This window comes from Callorhinus ursinus, unplaced genomic scaffold, assembly GCF_003265705.2.
Source record: "Callorhinus ursinus isolate GAN/ISIS: 27379988/994484 unplaced genomic scaffold, GSC_fseal_2.0 scaffold10, whole genome shotgun sequence".
Lineage (NCBI taxonomy): Eukaryota > Metazoa > Chordata > Mammalia > Carnivora > Otariidae > Callorhinus > Callorhinus ursinus.
The window spans coordinates 75,902,097-75,919,513 of NW_027397072.1; the positions used below are offsets into that span (position 1 = coordinate 75,902,097).

Consider the following 17,417-nt stretch of genomic DNA (forward strand, 5'->3'; position numbering starts at 1 on the left):
AAGAAGAAGAAGAAGAGAAAGAGGCAGGCAGAGGGAGAAGCAGGCTCCCCACTGAGCAAGGAGCCCGATGCGGGACTCGATCCCAGGACCCTGGGATCATGACCTGAGCTGAAGGCAGATGCTTAACCGACTGAGCCACCCAGGCGTCCCTCTCTCTTTCTTTTTAAGCAAACTCTACGCCCAACAAGGAACTCGCCTTCACAACTCCGAGATCAAGAGTCACATGCTCTACCGACTGAGCCAGCCAGGCACCCCAGAAGCTAGGTTCTTAAATGGAGATGAAAAGCTGTGATTGAAGAATGACCCATTTGGGGAAAATAAAGCCGATGATGGGAAATGGGCTGCATCTTAGGTTGAGTCTCCTTTTTTAGTGAGTCCTGAGGTAGAGGGCATTTGGGGGCTGAGAACTCAGAATGTCAGCTAAATTTGGCCTCCGCAAAGAGAAATTAGGTCACAAGCGCAATACTTTTGACCAAAGGTACTGCAAAGAAAGAAATTTAAAGTAGTTGCTAATGAACAAACAAGGCAGTTGTTAATACGAGGAAAAACAAAAAGTAACAAAGAAAAATAATAGTACACTACGATGCTCTGCTTTCCTTGCCTATGTATAATGATGTAAACACCAAACGTTAATTTAACCAAAAATTATAATATGCTGATGTAGGGAGGACCAGGAAAGGGATGGTTGAAAAGAACACTAAATTCTCATTTACCAATACAGGAACTGAAAGAGAATAGCCCATGTGGATTATTTAAAATATGGCAATGTGTAAATGCCATAAAAAAAACCAGGAAGACTTAGGGCTGTGAGAGGGAATGAGGAAGGAAACTGCCACAGTTCACTGGACTTTTAGTGTTATTTGACTTTTTTTTTTAAAGGTTTTATTTATTTATTTGAGAGAGAGCACGAGGTGGAGAGGTGGGGAGGGGCAGAGGGGAAGCAGAATCCCCGTTGAGCAGGGAACCCAAAGTGGGGCTCAACCCCAGGACCCCAAGACCGTGACCTCAGCCAAAGGCAGATACTTAACCGACTGAGCCACCCAAGTGCCATTATTTGACTTTTTAAATTACATGTATGTGTTCGTTAAAACAATTTTTAAGTGGTGTTGCTCCCAAAGGACAAGACAAAACAGAACATCTTTACAGTTAGAAGTGTGTTGAAAAGACAAATTAACTTCAAGCCCTAAATACCCTGGATAACAAGGGCAATCAGGAAGCAAGAGGAAGGCTTAAAGCTCCCTTAGTTGATTTACACACAGTTTGATAACCGTTCAGTTTAATAAAAAGAGTCCTTAGTTCATACCTAGATCTTGCATAATTTTAAGATTTGTTATTGCTTATGTAGTATTTACAAGAGAAAGAATTAAAACTTGCTTTAAAAAGAGATAGTTTGGGGACATACTGAGCAGATCATGTTCTATATATCTACTTCTTTAATTGTCCACACAGGGAGAGTGCCTCACCAGGGGCCCAAGCATCCATACGCATCATCATTTTTCATCAAGGACCAGCTATCTGAAGAGCAAGCATACTGGCCAGGAAGAATTAATCATCTTCCATAAGACTTGAGTCTATGATTGCCATAGATTTCATTCATTTCTTCCTTCCAATCTCTCTTTCAGAAATGTACAGTGTAAAGGAACCTGCCAAAACATGTCTTTGGGTGCAGGTGACACCATTTAAGCAAACCTGCTGCGACCTGGAGTGGATAACCAGTGTTGAGTGGACCTTTACCCTTTAACACGGGGTTCTTCAACTTCAGCACTACTAACATTTTTGTCAGATAATTCTTTGTTGTGGGGGTCTGCACTGCACATAGTAGGACATTTAGCAGTGTCCCTGGCCTCACACATTAGATGTCAATGGCATCCTTCTCCCCAGTGGTGACAACCAAACACTGTCGTTGGTAGCTCGTCAAAGATTTAGGCTTAGTCTATATTACTTATTCTGCTGCAAAGAACATCTAAACAGTGATTAAAATTTATTATACCGTTCTGCATCTGATAACTGAGACATGTTAAGGGAGAAGTTTCTCCCTAAAGTATAATTAGGCTATGTAAATTACCTAAGTATTTTTAAATCTGGAATAAAGTTGAAAATGAAAAGAATCTCATCATGACATTCTGAACCACTGGTTAGATCTTTCTCCAGGGAGGAGAATCTTGCTCCCAACATCTTTATAATCTCCCCCTCAACTGAGCTTGCTTCGGCTTTCAAGAAAGCTGGAGTAGAACCCGTAAGAGGCTTGAGTGGGCAACAGGCACTCCAGTAAGGATTCCCTGGCCAGAGTGGGGAGGGCTGGGTCTGGGACATAAATAGCTGCTTCATCATCAAAGCCTCCTCCTGCCCAGGAGAAGGCTTTCATGAGAACTCGGGCTCATTGTGTGAAAATTCAGATGACTGAACTATAATTAGCTCGATTAGTCAACATTTTAATTCATAGGATTCTGGCTTTGATGTGCTCCTTTCTCACAGAATCAAAGCTAATAATTCTGGAATCATAATTGGGAGCTGAGTGCCAGCTTGAAGCTTGGGGAGCTCCCTCACCTTCTTGGCAAGCCCTGCTTCCAAGATGTTGCTTCCTGGCCATGAATGAACCCGGCCCAGGCACCTCCACCTTGCCCTTTGGCTCCCTGCTTCAGAGGACATTTCCTGAGCATCTCCTGTCTGTGAGTCAAGATCTCCAGCATTTATGTTCTAAATTTGCAGTGGTTGACATTAAGCTATGATGCCAGTACCTCCAAAGCCTGAGCACTTAATAGATGCTCCATAAACCTTTTTTTGGATATTGCTAAACAAACAGTGGAGCAGATCATTGGTTGGTTGTCTATCCAATAACCATCCCTCCTGCTTCAGGAATAAAAGCTGATTGAAACAACCAATTGCAGTGATTGTCTTCTTGTTCAAGCATAAGTTCATGAGATCATTCTGGTTGATGGGATAGGATAAGTATGCCGGGTGGATTCTCAGAAAGATTTCCTTGCTTCAACAGGCATATATAGGAAGAGACGGTCCTCTCCCGCTATTGGATGTGGTTGTGTTTCTAAGTGACATCTAGAATTGTGCCCACCATCTTGAAAGCATGAGGAAGACGACTAGGGGATGAAGCAGACAGGCCGAGGATGCAGGTCAGAGAGATGGAAGAATGCATGGCCTTTATGACATTGTTAAGCTACGGATCAGCCATCCCTGAGGTTACCTCTGGATTTCTCAAGTAGATGATACATTTTCCTTACTCTTAAGTTCAGTTGGATTGTCTGTGCTTATAGTTGAAAGCATCCTAGTTGATATAAGTGACTTGCCAGATTTTTTCATATAGGAAGGGATTTAGGTAAAAGGCTAGCCTGATGGGAACTTTATTATATCTGCCACTGCTTACTGAGTACCAACCATGCACCCGTGCGGAAACCATATGAACATTGACTCTGCTCCTCACAATAACTCCACGAGGTGATTTTTATTATTTGCATTTCAAAGATGGGAAAACTGAGGCTCTGAGACATAGAGAGCACCAGTGACTATGCAGTGTAGCTCACATTCAAACGCACATCTAATATGACTCCATGCTTCTCTCTACATTCTACTTCTTTTTAAAAATTTTTTTTTAAAGATTTTATTTATTTATTTGACAGAGAGACACAGCGAGAGCAGGAACACAAGCAGGGGGAGTGGGAGAGGGAGAAGCAGGCTTCCCGCCGAGCAGGGAGCCCAATGTAGGACTCGATTCCAGGACCCTGGGATCATGACCTGAGCCGAAGGCAGACGCCCAACGACTGAGCCACCCAGGCACCCACTTTTTAAAATTTTTTAAAAAAGATTTCTTTCTTTGTTTGAGAGAGAGCATGTGCGAGTAGGGGGACAGGCAGAGGGAGAAACTCGAGCCAACTCCCCTGCTGAGCACAGAGCCCCACACAGGGCTCAATCTCACGACCCTGAGATTTTGACCTGAGCCAAAATCAGGTGTTGGACACTCAACCGAGTCACCCAGGCGCCCCTACATTCTATTTCTCATTAGCGTTCCAAAGACACAGAGCAAGAGATGAGGACGAGTGTGCAGAGGAAGGCTCCTTGGCTCAAGGGTATGGGACGGAAGGAACAAAGGAGTGGAAATCCCATCCCTTAAAACTGTCTCGATGGGGAACAAAACCACCATCCTCACCCAAAACACCCCTTACCAGAGACCCTGGATGCCACTTCCAAGCAAGAAGGAGGAATGGGAAACCCTCAGACATTTTGTCACTGGAGCTCCAGACTGGTCCTGCGAACTTGGCCATGACACTTACAATGTATAACGGTTAAAGACCACCACTGGCTTCTCTCAAGCATTTCTCACTGAGAGAAATCCCGCCTCTCATCCTCATGACGCAGTCTCTGCAGACAAGATTAAAAAGAGCTGTTTCCTGTGTCTGCCTCACCCTTGCCCATTCCCTCTTTGCCCTAACGCTTTCCCCCAGGACACAAAAACAAGGCACCCAGGACCGATGAAGAATAGTGATGCTAAGCTCCTGGGACTGAGCTCTGGTCCCAAGTCTGCTCTGGGTTTGCTCAAGAGAAGATTCTGGCAAAGGCTTGGAAAGTGCTATAGACTGAGTTTTATGTTCTGGAGACCCCACAGGACAGGAGTGGGGGAGGGGGAGGGCTTCTTCTGCACACAGCCCTATTGCGGCACGGCCTCACCTTATATGACCCTGACTGGGAAAATGAATTAATTCCTTATCCTATCCTCCCTGCTTCCATTTTCTTCCCTTGTAAAACAGGAATAATAAGGGCCAGTTGACCATAAAAATGCAGAGATGAATGTCAGCATCTGACTGCTGTGAGCCGCCAGGGCTGTGGGGTGGCACAGATTGGAGCTCATCCCTGTGCCATCTCCCAGTGTTTCTCCCTGGCTACCTTCCCCTCTCCAACTCCCATCAGCCTCAGGCTTCCAATGATCAGCAAAGATGGAAGTTTCCTCACATTTCCTGAGGCACTGTGAAGAACTGCTAAATGAGCTCATCTCTCCACACTCTACACCCCAGGAGCTCTCAAGGAGTAGGCTTGCTGGCCTGGCACGCTGACAAACCTGGAGAGGCAGGAGGGGGTCTCGGCCTCCTGGATCCCGCACATCCACGGAAGCTGAGGCAGGAAGATGTGTCAACCCAGAGTGTTGTCCCAACGGGCCAAATGCGGCTGAGAGGCTGAAAAAGATAAAAAGGTCACCATTAGATGGAGCAACATGGAGCTTATTGGTGACTGAGAAGAGTGGCTTGGGAGAGCAATTTGAGACTGAAATGCTAATGGATCTATTGAGGAGAGAACAAGAGGGAAGAAGTGTTTACAGACAACACTTGGAAGAAATTTTGCTTTGGGACCAGAGAAATGGAAGAAGATGTGAAATCAAAGAAGAGTTTAAGATAAGAGATATTAGAGCATCTTTTTTTTTTTTTAAGATTTTATTTATTTGTCAGGGTGAGAGAGAGAGAATAAGCAGGGGGAGCAGTAGAGGGAGAGGAAGAAGCAGGCTCCCCGCTGAGCAGGGAGCCCGATGTGAGGCTTGATTCCAGGACCCTGGGATCATGACCTGAGCCGCAGGCAGATGCTTAACCAACTGAGCCACCCAGGCGTCCCAAGATATTAGAGCATCTTTGTATGCTGATGAGACTTTTCCTTTCCGGAGGGAGAAACTGACAATGCAGGAGAGAGAAGTGATGTTTACAGAGGGCAGCCTTTAGGAAGGGGAGAAGTGCGTTGGTACTTGGTTCTTCCAGTGTGAGATCTTTCTGGCAACTTCACTTGCTCTGGTCTTCTGATGGACATCTGCTCTGTATGCCCTCAAGTGGCAGCCTAATCAAGGACAGGGCCAAGAGGTACTGGAAGGATTCCATGCCTCCCTTAGCTTTCCATGCTGGTCCCGGGATCCAAGCTGCGGCAATCTGCTGCACGGTTTGCTTTCTGATTTCCCAGTGCGTTGTCCCCAAAGGGCTGGGGCAGGTGAATCTGCCCCATATTTTTCAAAGGTCAAACATGTTCAAAGGCCTGATCTCCCTCAGTAATATAACCCTGAATATGGGTTGGCTATCTGCATTCATTGACTCCTTTACTCTTATCATCCAACCTTACAGATGGGGAAAGTTAGGCATGGAAATGTTAAATGAATTGCCAAAAGTCATGCATCTGGTAGGTGGAGGAGCTGGAATTTGAACCCAAGCCATCTGGCTCTGGGAGCCCACCTCTTCCACACCTCCTTCCCCCACCCCCGCCCCGCCCTAATCTGTTTCTTCCCTTTAGCCCTTTTCCCAGAAGTCGTAGGATCCTCTCCGACAGAACCCTGGTGGCCTGTCATGACTCAGAAGGCCCTAAGTCTGGGGCATCAACCTCACTCTGCAGTGCCAGGACTCCCTCCCCCTCCCCCAAAGAACATCCTGGAGCCCTTGCAATGAAAGGTCATTCTGATTCACCTGTGACCAATCCTGTACCCATGAGGAATGCTGCCCATGCAGGGAGGGAGGACTCAGAGCTGCTGCTTTCCTGCCTTCCCGTTTCTATCAGGCCAGACCTGGGCAGGACACGATGGCACAGTCAAATTGGGTAATTTGAAGAAAGTTGAATAGAGGGGCTAGTTACAAAGGTGTGGGCAGGATGTAGGGAAACCACAGAGGCAGGGCAAGAAGTCACAGCTACTTGACCACCCTGAGGCCTGAAGGGGCAGGGGGAGGTGTAGTCACCGAAATCTTAGTGTGTGCCCTGTGCGCTTAGAGCCACCTGACCAGAGCTGTGATCATGAGAAAAGGGACGCAGCCAGCCCCAGGGGTGCCCCCACCGAGGACTCCCTCCCGCGTCTCCCTCCCTCTGTTCTCCCATCCAGGATACCCACTGGCTAAACCCAACCCAAAGCCAAAGGGTGAGCGAGGGAACCCACTGATAAGGTCTGCAGCACAGACCAGGGTAGGGAAGGATGGAGAGTGGATCTAGAAGGGCAAACAGAAGTATCTAGCATATAACTGACTTCTTATCGAGGGTGGTGGAGAAAAATGCGGGGCTCTGGAGCCAGGCGGCCTGACTTCAAGTGCCAATTGCCTCTTATAGGCCACGGGACCCTGGGCAAGTTACTTAACCTCTCTATGCATCAGTTTTCCCTTCTGTAAAGTGGGGATTGTAACCTCAACCTCACAAAGTTATAATGAGCATTCATGCTTAGTTGATCTCCCTTAGAGATAACTTAGGTAAAGCACTTAGCATACAGTAGGTACTCAATAAATGCTGATCCCTTTCCTCTCTCACCTCCTTCAGGTAAAATGTGTGGGGATGAGGCCCTATATTTTGAATGTGGGAGCATTATACGTAGTCCATAAACATTGCTCGGTTGATGGCTGAAGGGCCATCTGTTCCTTGGAGGCTTCCGAACATCCTTCAGATGACCTGTCCTTGGAGCCTGCAACAGTTAACTGTGGCTTAAAAAGTTCTTGCTGGGATTGCTGGTATGGTTCTGTCTCCTACCATGGGTGGTTGCCAGGTTACTGAAATATCTGCCTTATAATTTATTAATTTGTGTGCTTGTTTTATGCTGTGTCTCTATTTGTTTTCTAACAATTAAAAAGTTCTTTAAAATCATTTTTAAATTTCATATAACCATAAAAAATTTAAAAATTTCATTGTTTGCTTTTTCTCCACTTGCTCTGCCCTGTGATTAGGATGGATCTGAATTATCATGAGGTTCGAGACAAAAGGCATTTAAAAAGGCAAGTTTAGGGGTGGTAAGTGTCTCTGGGGCCATTTATTTTTTTCTATTCCTGTATTACCTCCTCTTCACAGATGCAGGAAACTGAAGCCAGGTCTCCATGCTTGTCCTATAAGCAAGCAGCTCTAGGGAATGCTCCCTACTAGAGGCAGCTATTAGGTTATGCTCCCCACTCCTGAACCTTCTTTGGAGAATTCCATGGTTCAAATCCTTGCCCTTCGATGCACCATTTGACCCTGAGCAAGTGTCTCTTTCCTCTTTCCACCTCCCTCCATCACCTTAGAGCCCCAGAGTGCCTGGGGTGCCAGGCTCCCATTGTCTACCAAGCTGCTCTGCCATTGTTGCCAAGCCCTGTTCCCAACCCACTTTTTAAAAAAAATATTTTATTTATGGGGGCACCTGGGTGGCTCAGTTGTTAAGCCTCTGCCTTCGGCTCATGTCATCGTCCCAGGGTCCTGGGATCGAGCCCCGCAGCGGGCTCCCTGCTCAGTGGGGAGCCTGCTTCTCCCTCTCCCACACCCCCTGCTTGTGTTCCCTCTTTTGCTGTCTCTCCCTCTCTCTCTCAAATAAATAAATAAATTATTTGAGAGAGAGAGAGAGAGAGAGAGAGAGAGAGAGAGAACATGATCTGGGGAGGGGCAGAGGGAGGAGAAGCAGACTCCCCTGCTGAGCAGGGAGCCCGATGCGGGGCTCGATCCCAGGACCCTGAGATCATGACCTGAGCTGAAGGCAGATGCTTAATGAATGAACCACCCAGGCACCCCCCAACTCACTTTTTTTTTTTAAGATTTTATTTATTTATTTACTTGACAGAGAGAGAGAGAGCACAGAGGGAGAAGCAGAGGGAAAGGGAGAAGCAGGCTGCCTGTAGAGGAGGGAGCCTGATGTGGGGCTCGATCTCAGGACCCTGAGATCATGACCTGAGCCCAAGGCAGACGCTTAACCGACTGAGCCACTGAGGAGCCCCCCCACCCAACTCACTCTTAAGTAGACACCCCAGTGGAGGTATGCTTTTCCAAACTATTTACCTTACATTCTCCTTTTCTGTTGTAAATCTCTTTCAACTCTTCTTTCAGCACGTGCTTTCCAAAAGGAGCGAAAATTCCCTATGATGATAAGCTTATACCACCAAGACTCAAAGTTCTGTAGTGGCGGGGACTGTGACTTTCCATGTTTTTATAACCCTCTATTGCCTGCCTGAGTAGCTGACACAGATCAGGTGCTCGAGAAATGGTCGTGGCCTCGAACTGAAGAGAATTTTCCTTCCCTTCCTGCCCACGGGAAAACCATCTATCTCTCCAGGCCAGTGCCATCACTCCAGGGGACTTCACAAGACCCGATTGAGAGGGACTCTGCCCTCTCTGGGAGGCTTTCTGTAAGCCCAGCAGTTGCAGGAGTGCTAAAAGGATGAGATGGGGGCTGGACAGAGAGGAATAGGCACTTAAAAAACTTGGAGGCTCATTTATTTTTAACATTATAGATTTTCTCTTGCTTTCCTTGAGCATATGATGTGTCTCCCTTCTTCTTGTAAAGGATTGCATAACTGAGGACTTCTATTTGTTTATTTTGCCTCCTGCACAGTCATCCGCAAACTCTGGCGCCTTCCATCTCCTACCCACCAAAGCTGGCGCAGAAAGAGCAGAAACTCCAGGGCTTCTGATGCTTTTACTGGGGCTCACACAACCCAGGCCTGGAGATGAGAGAGTGAGCGAGGCCATTTAGCTCCTCTGGGCCTCACCTGTCCTCATCAGTAGCTGGGTAGCGTGGGAGTAATAAATAAGTGGTGCTTGTTGTGTTGGCATGAAAAGTTCCAGCCTGTGAAATGTGTGATGTATGAGACATTGAGATCCAGTTCCTGGGCGAGGGCATCTGAGGCAGGCGCCTCTCGGAGCCCCTGAGCTTCACAGTGTCTCCCCACAGTGAATCAGGACACAGATTGGCCAGATCAGCTGTTTTCCTTATTCCTCCAAGTTCCAAAGTCCAAATGCTTTCCTGCTGAGTAATTATTTTATACCGGGGGGGGGGGGGGGGGGGCGGGGAGTGCAAAAGGCAGACTCCTCCTGCGGGCTCTTGGTTGGCTCTGGAGATGTCACCCAGACACTACTGTAGTATCTGGCCTCCCCACTCTCCCTAGTTCATGCCACCCTCATTCGGGCTCCAAAACGAAAGTGACCCCGACACAAGCCCATAGCACATACCAAAGCGCAGCTTTCCCATCTCCTAAAGATGAAATTCCAAGTGTTTGCGAGTCAGTACTCCCCGCAGCAAAATTTCATTGTCAAGAAGGACATCGTGCTTGTCCGGACGCCCACAAGAAGGGCCTTTTGCCAAAACGAATGGGAAATCATTGGCCCAATTAACATCCTGTGATCTTAGATCTAAAAATGACCCGGAGCCGGGTAAACAAGGTGACGTAAGGTGCCGGGCGGGGAGTGGCTCTCTACTGCCACCTGGAGGAGAGCGTTTGCAATGGCGCGGAGGCTCCGGGCGGCGGGGAGGCGGACCTCCGCCCGCTCTTAAGACCTGGTGACAACAGGCGCGAGTGGGGCAGTCCCGGGGAGGGGAAGGAAAACACGGAGGAGCCCAAACAGAGGGCAAGGACGCGCCTCCGCGACCTCAGCTAGAGGAAAACGAGGTCTGGGTGATCCGGCCTTTGGACATGTGGAGTTGACCCTTGCTGGTTCCTCCTTGGGAACATTCCTTTTATAAAAGGACTCGGGCACCATGAACTCTTGCTGGAAAAAAAAATCGTGGCTTAAAACTACTGGGGCAGGATCCCCAACGCTGGAGACCCCTGATAAAAACAGTCGGCAGTTTCTGAAAGGAGAAGCAGTAGCATGGCTATGCCAGTTTAAACACAGGGCCACCGGATTTTCTGTTTTAGTTTGGGCTTGGCAGTGACTTAAGTGGGGGAGTGAGTGCAGGAGTGTAACAGTCCTAATTTACTTTCTTGTCAGGCTAATGTGAGAATGAGGCTGCAGAGCTTTCTGCATTACGCAACCGGCATGCTGGGAGATGCCCCAGAAATATGCTAGGGGCTAGCAGAAGGTCAACTGAGCTATTACTTTTCCCCCTGCAGATAATCCACAAAAGGAAAAGGAGTTGATTTTTAGCTTGATAAAAACGAAAATAAAACAAAACCCACTTTACTTTTAGGTTAGTCAGTTTTTGCTTCGTTGCAAACTACCTCAAAAATCTCAGTGGCTGGGGACAACACACATTTATTTTTCTCGCTAATGGGTCTGCAGGGCAGCCTTGGTGAGATCTCAGCTGGGCTCACCTGGGCTGGCTGAGCTAGGCTGGACTCCTGGCTTAGGGTCAGATCCAGGTTCCACCTGGTTCTGTTTCCGGACCCAGGATGAAAGGACAAAGGCTACCTGAGGCAAGCTCTTCTGGCAGAGGGCGTTACCTGTTCAAGAGGCCGAGTCAAAGCTGGCAAACACGTTTGGAGCCTCTGTGTGTCATGTCAGCTAATATTCCATTAGCTAAGGCCAGCCTACCATCAGTGGGGGTGGGGGTGGGGGAGTGGGGTATACTCCGCTGACTCTAGTAGGCTGATCTAGACTCTGGAATTTAACCAATGGGTTAAATTCACTACAGACCATCTGCTTCTTGTGGAAGAATTGCAAAGTGAGGATGGCCTTATATAATCCTTATGCAGTACTGGTGGTCCTCAACGTGAATTCAGTTTTGCCCGATGGACACTTTCTTTTTTAAGTTTATTATTATTTTTTTTTCATAATCTCTACACCCAACAGTGAGGCTCGAACACACAACCCTGAGATCAAGAGTCCCATGCTCGCAATGTCCACAATGGCCAAACTGTGGAAAGAGCCAAGATGTCCATCGACAGATGAATGGATAAAGAAGATGTGGTATATATACACAATGGAATATTATGCGGCCATCAAAAGGAATGAGATCTTGCCATTTGCAACGACGTGGATGGAACTGGAGGGTGTTATGCTGAGTGAAATAAGTCAATCAGAGAAAGACATGTATCATATGACCTCACTGATATGAGGAATTCTTAATCTCAGGAAACAAACTGAGTGTTGCTGGAGTGGTGGGGGGTGGGAGGGATGGGGTGGCTGGGTGATGGACATTGGGGAGGGTATGTGCTACGGTGAGCACTGTGAATTGTACAAGACTGTTGAATCACATATCTGCACTTCTGAAACAAATAATGCAAGATATGTTAAGAAAAAAGAAAAAGAAGAAGATAGCCGGAGGGGAAGGATGAAGGGGAGTAAGTCGGAGGGGGAGACGAACCATGAGAGACGATGGACTCTGAAAAACAAACTGCGGGTTCTAGAGGGGAGGGAGGTGGGGGGATGGGTTAGCCTGCTGATGGGTATTAAGGAGGGCACATTCTGCGTGGAGCACTGGGTGTTATGCACAAACAATGAATCATGGAACACTCCACAAAAACTAATGATGTAATATATGGTGATTAACATAACAATAAAAAATAAAAAAAAAAGAGTCCCATGCTCTACTGACTGAGCCAGCCAGGCGCCCTGCCTAATAGACACTTTCCATTTCCTTTTTGTTCACATCTATCACTTATGACATGATGTGCTCGTAATGGATAAGGGACACAGTACCCTTGTCTGTGGCCTGGTCTACTTTTTCAGGGTATACTTAAAACTCCCTGAGCCAGGACATCTGGGTGGCTCAGTCGGTTAAGCGTCTGCCTTTGGTTCAGGTCACGATCCCAGGGTCCTGGGATCAAGTCCTGCCTCGGGTTCCCTGCTCAGCCGGGAGTCTGCTTCTCCCTCTACCCTTACCCCCTGCTTGTGACCTCTCTTACATTCTCTCCCTCAAATAAATAAAATCTTAAAAAAAACACAAAAACTCCCGGTGCCAGCAAGTCAGTCTGGCTATGCAGATATCACCTGTGGAATGAAAAGGACAGGGAGGGATTCCTCGAGGAGGCAGCGTGGTATGCTGAGAAGAGTCCTAGACTCGAGAATCAAGAGACCTGGGTTTCTAGTCCTGATTCTGCCAGGGTTGGAATTTGGAAGGGTCAGCAGGAACCAGCAACCAGGTGCTTTTCAAGTCTTGCTGAGAAGCTTGGACTTTATCCTGTGCACTGGGGCACAACAGGGTCAGCTCAGAGTTTGTTTGTTTTTTTTTTTAAGGCCTTTTTGGCAGCAGTGTGGAGGGCGGATTGAAGGAGAAAAATTGGATTGGAGGCGAGGAGATGAGCTAGGATTTCGTCCAGGTGAAAGGTAATGAGGGCAGAGACCAGGAAGGAAGCCCTGGAGATGGAAAAAGGGGTGAATAAAGACTCTTTAGAAGCAGAACTGACAGGAAGAACTTAAAGACAATTGATTATGGGGAGAAGGAGAAAGACAAGGGCACGGGGGGAGTCAAAGATGAATCAAGGGTCCAGAGTGCATCACCTAAATAGTGGCAAACGTTGTTTCTCAGTCTTTCTTACAGCTAAGTACATGTATGTATGCATGCATGGGTTGGCAGGCATTGTAAAATGTATTACTTTCCAGAACTGGTGCAGAAAAATCACACAAGGGACGCCTGGCTGGCTCAGTTGTTAAGCGTCTGCCTTCGGCTCAGGTCATGATCCCAGGGTCCTGGGATTCCATGCTCAGCAGGGAATTTGCTTCTCCCTCTCCCACTCCCCCTGCTTGTGTTCCCTCTCTCGCTCTCTCTGTTAAAAAAAAAAAAAATCACACAAACTTCAGCCATTGGCAAACTTTATTCACCATCTTTGCTGTGTTCAAACACCTGCACCATTAATACTCAGCATTGTTCTTCCTTCCTTCCTTTTCTTTTTCTTTCTTTCTTTCTTTCCTTTTCCTTCTTTCTTCCTTTCTTTCTTCTTTCTTTCCTTTCTTTCTTTTCTTTCTTTACAGATTTTATTTTTAAGTAACCTCTACACTCAATGTGGGCTTCAAACTCACAATCCCAAGATCAAGAGTCCCATGCTCCACCTGAGCCAGCCAGGTGCCCCCAGCATTGTTCTTTAAATGAAGTCATTTATTTAACCTAAACACTTACTGCAGGCTTATCCTTAAAACCATGTATGTGAGATCATGACTTTGTTGGGCCACTTATGTATGGAGACATAATGAACCAAATACAAGGTTGTTAAAATTTCAAAAGTGTCTGTATACTACCTAAAAGTATTATTTCCCATGGCCACAGTGTCCAGGCCAGATTTAGGGAACCCCTGCCCCAGGCAATAGCTAAAACAACTAGGATTATACAGATTTTGCTTTCTCCGCCCTCTTGTTAGTTTCCATTCATATTGTATCAGTGTCCAGTCCTGGATGGCAGGTCTGGTCTTTGCATCCATTGTTGGCAAGGCCTTGCCCTGCAGGCAGTGACCTTTAGCAGAGCTGGGCTGGAGGTTGTCATCCAGACAAATGGGGGCTGACCTGGAATGTCTTTTTAACTCAGTGTCTCACAACATGAGCCTCTGAAAGCCACTGCAAGAGCAACCAAGCCAAATGAGCTGGGTCCCTCTCACTCTGCAGACAAGAGTGCCATCAGGGCCTTGGGATCTCCCTTTGCTTCTCCCGTGTTCTCCCTGATGTTCTCCTGGAAGCCACACACAGAGGTCTGGATGCAGAGGGTGGCAGCTTCATCTTCTTTTGTTCACTTTTGATGCCTAAAGATTTCTAGAGACCGTTTTCAAGGTAAAGTTGAATTAATTCTGCACTAATGGGTTGGCTGCCATGAGGCCTCTCACTGAACTTTTCTGAGACTCAGTTTCCCCCTGTAAAACGGGGGCTTGGGCTGGTGGTCTGGAGAGTGTCTCCCTTTCACATCTTAACCGGGCTCAACAGTTTGGGGACAGTTATGCTTCTTCTTTGAACTCCTTATTCCAGTCTTTGCCCATTTTTTATAGTATTGTTTGTTCCTCTATATAAAATTTATTATGGTCATTGTAAGTGTTTTATGCATATTTTATCGTATCCCTTTGTCATTATTATTGCACATTTCCCCCCAGTATTATTTCAACCTTGTTTCTGTGAAGTAAGGAGACATTTCAATTTTTGCTGTGGAGACATTTTAACTTAAAAAAAAAAAAAAAGCCCAACTGACAGTTTTTTCTTTGAGAATTTCTGCTTGAAAAGAACTTCCTCACTCCACGATTATAAAAAAATACACACTCAGTTTATCTTCTGAAATTTTAATGGATTCATTTATTTTATGTTTAAATTTTTAGACCTTTTAAATGGATTTTATATAAAGAGTGAGATAGACATTTTATTTTTCTTTATTTTCTTTCTCAAATAGGTACCCCATTTATTGAATAATCTATCTTTTGCACACAGATTTGAAAATATGCTCTTTATGAAATTTTTAAACATCATCTGTTATATACTTCTGGTAGTAAAAGCTATTGTCAATTATACTATGGCATATTTTAACTGTTGTGCTAATGGACTTATTATTTTTATTTAGATCTTAAACCATAGCAACAATATGTATTTCCAGCCTTACTGCATCCACTTTAATGCATTTAAACACTTAACCATAAATGATCACTATGACTGTCAATCTATAAAAACTCTCAGAAAGAGCAGTCTTCTCTTTTCCATCATGGTAATTAGTAATGGTAATCATAGCAATTAGTAGAAGTAAAGTATGAATTGTCATTGTAAAGAACGCAGTTGCTATGATTTGGGGGGAAGTAGGACTTGGAATCTAGGCAGATTATTCCAGAGACCAGGGTTCCTGTGCAAACTAGGAAGTTAGAGACATTTTCTTCCCAGGGTGCCCCCTGCCTGCTCCAAGCACCCACTGTTCTCTCCTTCTAGCTACCTCACTCCCTCTCAGAGAATCTACTCTCAGATCTTCATTCACACTGAGGTGTTGATGACTGGTTACTATCCAACACAGCTATTCTCATTAAAGTGTGAAGTATGTGGAAATTAATTTGTTACTAATAATAGAATGCTGAAGTTTGAAATACTTTACTTTTTAATCAATCTGAGTTGACTCAATGTTTCCCCTGAAATGAATTCCCCTGAACTTATTTGCATACTTCTTTTGTGAGAGAGAAAAAAGATGTGCTGGTCATTGTCTGTAACCTCTTTCTCACAGTGCATTGGGATATAACAATGTTCTGTTCATAGACAAGGCCACTTCCAACTGCCACTGAGTTGAGCTTATGTGGTTGCTTTCATTTTCTTTTTAATGTTGTCCCCGGATAAATTTTTAATAACATCCCCAAATCTGTATTGCAAGCGAAGAAGAATGATGTCAGAAACATATTTGTTAGTAAAATTACAACAATTATGATTATTTAATGAAAGATAAAGCGAGGACACCAATGTACACTACTATTATTCACACTGGGTGCTCAGTAAATATTTGTTAAATGAAGGAATGAATATTTAAAACTCACTAAAATCTGTGTCTCTGTAGTTGATAAATGAAATTGGGTTTGTTTATGCTTTTCTGAAATGTTCATTCACTTTTTTTCCCCTCTCACTTTTAATAAAATCTGCGATATAAAAACAATAGTTTCAAAAAATGGTTTTCAAAATGAAGTTTCATCTTCTTTTAAAAATAGCTTTTAAATCTTTTTCATCATAAAATCATCTATTTTAGAATAAAAGTCTGAGTGATGGAATAAGACACAGAGCACAAGAGAACGGTAATGTTTGAGGGTATAAGCATGTCAACTGGTCTCTAACTTTTTGTCTAGAATCTTTGGCCTCAGGAATATCTTGCTTTACCCTGTAAAACACTTTTATGAATACCTCATGTACTTTAGAGCCTTAAACTAGAGGGAAGAGGCCCCAAGAGTAAAATGGAGGCACTAGCCAACATGGTGAACCTCTGAAACCATGCCTTGTGGGCAGCCCCCAGCCCTTGTCCCCTTGTAGAGTCAGCCCTGCTGAGCTGCTCTGTGTTTCTGTGTTCCAGGTGCCATTTCTGATTGCAGGAAGGAAACTGGAGCTGGGACCGTTCCTGGGAGCCACCGACCAGACGTGCTGCTTCCACCGGTTGGGTAGAATACAGCCAACCCTTCCTTCCCCAGCCTGCTCACCCTGCTCCTCCCCCTGCCATCAAAGACGAGGATAATTGAGGTCTCGCTGGCTTGCAGGAGGCCTCAAGCATTCACCTCAGGGTCCCTTCCAGGGGATTCAGTGACTTGGGATTTCAGTTCCTACTCCCCAAGCAGTTTTCTCAGCACAAAAGGTTTTCAGTTCTTTTAAATTCATCTAAGGACATAAACTATGCAGAGCAGTCAGGATATAAGCCATGTGAGCAACAAATAACAAAGCACTAATTGCATCTAGTGGGCATAGAGTTTCAGTGACTTCATGTTGGCTAAATATAGGCGAACACTTGGTGTGTTGTGCATGCCAGGGGGAACCATGATGCAATTACCCCCTCCCTTTGATGGAGGGGGAGGACCCGGGTCAGAAGGCAAGAATGAGATTGCCTAATAAATGGTCACTTGTGATGGTCCCCAACTCCACTTGCGTCCAAGGTTTGTACACACACACACACACACACACACACACACACACACACACACTAAAACAAAGCAAACATGACTGTACAGCTTTAAAACAGCATAAATACTCAGCTTCTGACCAGGGTTAAAAATAATTGCTTTATTTAAAAATTTAATGATTTCAATTTTCTTTTTAATCTTTATTATATAAGAAATTCACATCAACCTTAGAAAATTTAGAAAAAAGAATGG

At 45.5% G+C, this 17,417-nt stretch overlaps 1 long non-coding RNA gene across 1 annotated transcript in view; it reads right to left on the bottom strand.

The window, feature by feature from the left end:
- Positions 1–3,676: 3,676 nt before the first annotated feature.
- LOC112821627 (uncharacterized) overlaps positions 3,677–17,417 on the bottom strand; it is a 74,882-nt gene continuing 61,141 nt past the window's right edge. Inside the window, exons 5-6 of the long non-coding RNA XR_012379835.1 lie at positions 5,066–5,180; positions 3,677–4,371 (exon numbers count right to left, since the gene is read on the bottom strand). This is a non-coding gene — a long non-coding RNA (uncharacterized lncRNA). The remainder of the gene's footprint in view (positions 4,372–5,065; positions 5,181–17,417) is intronic.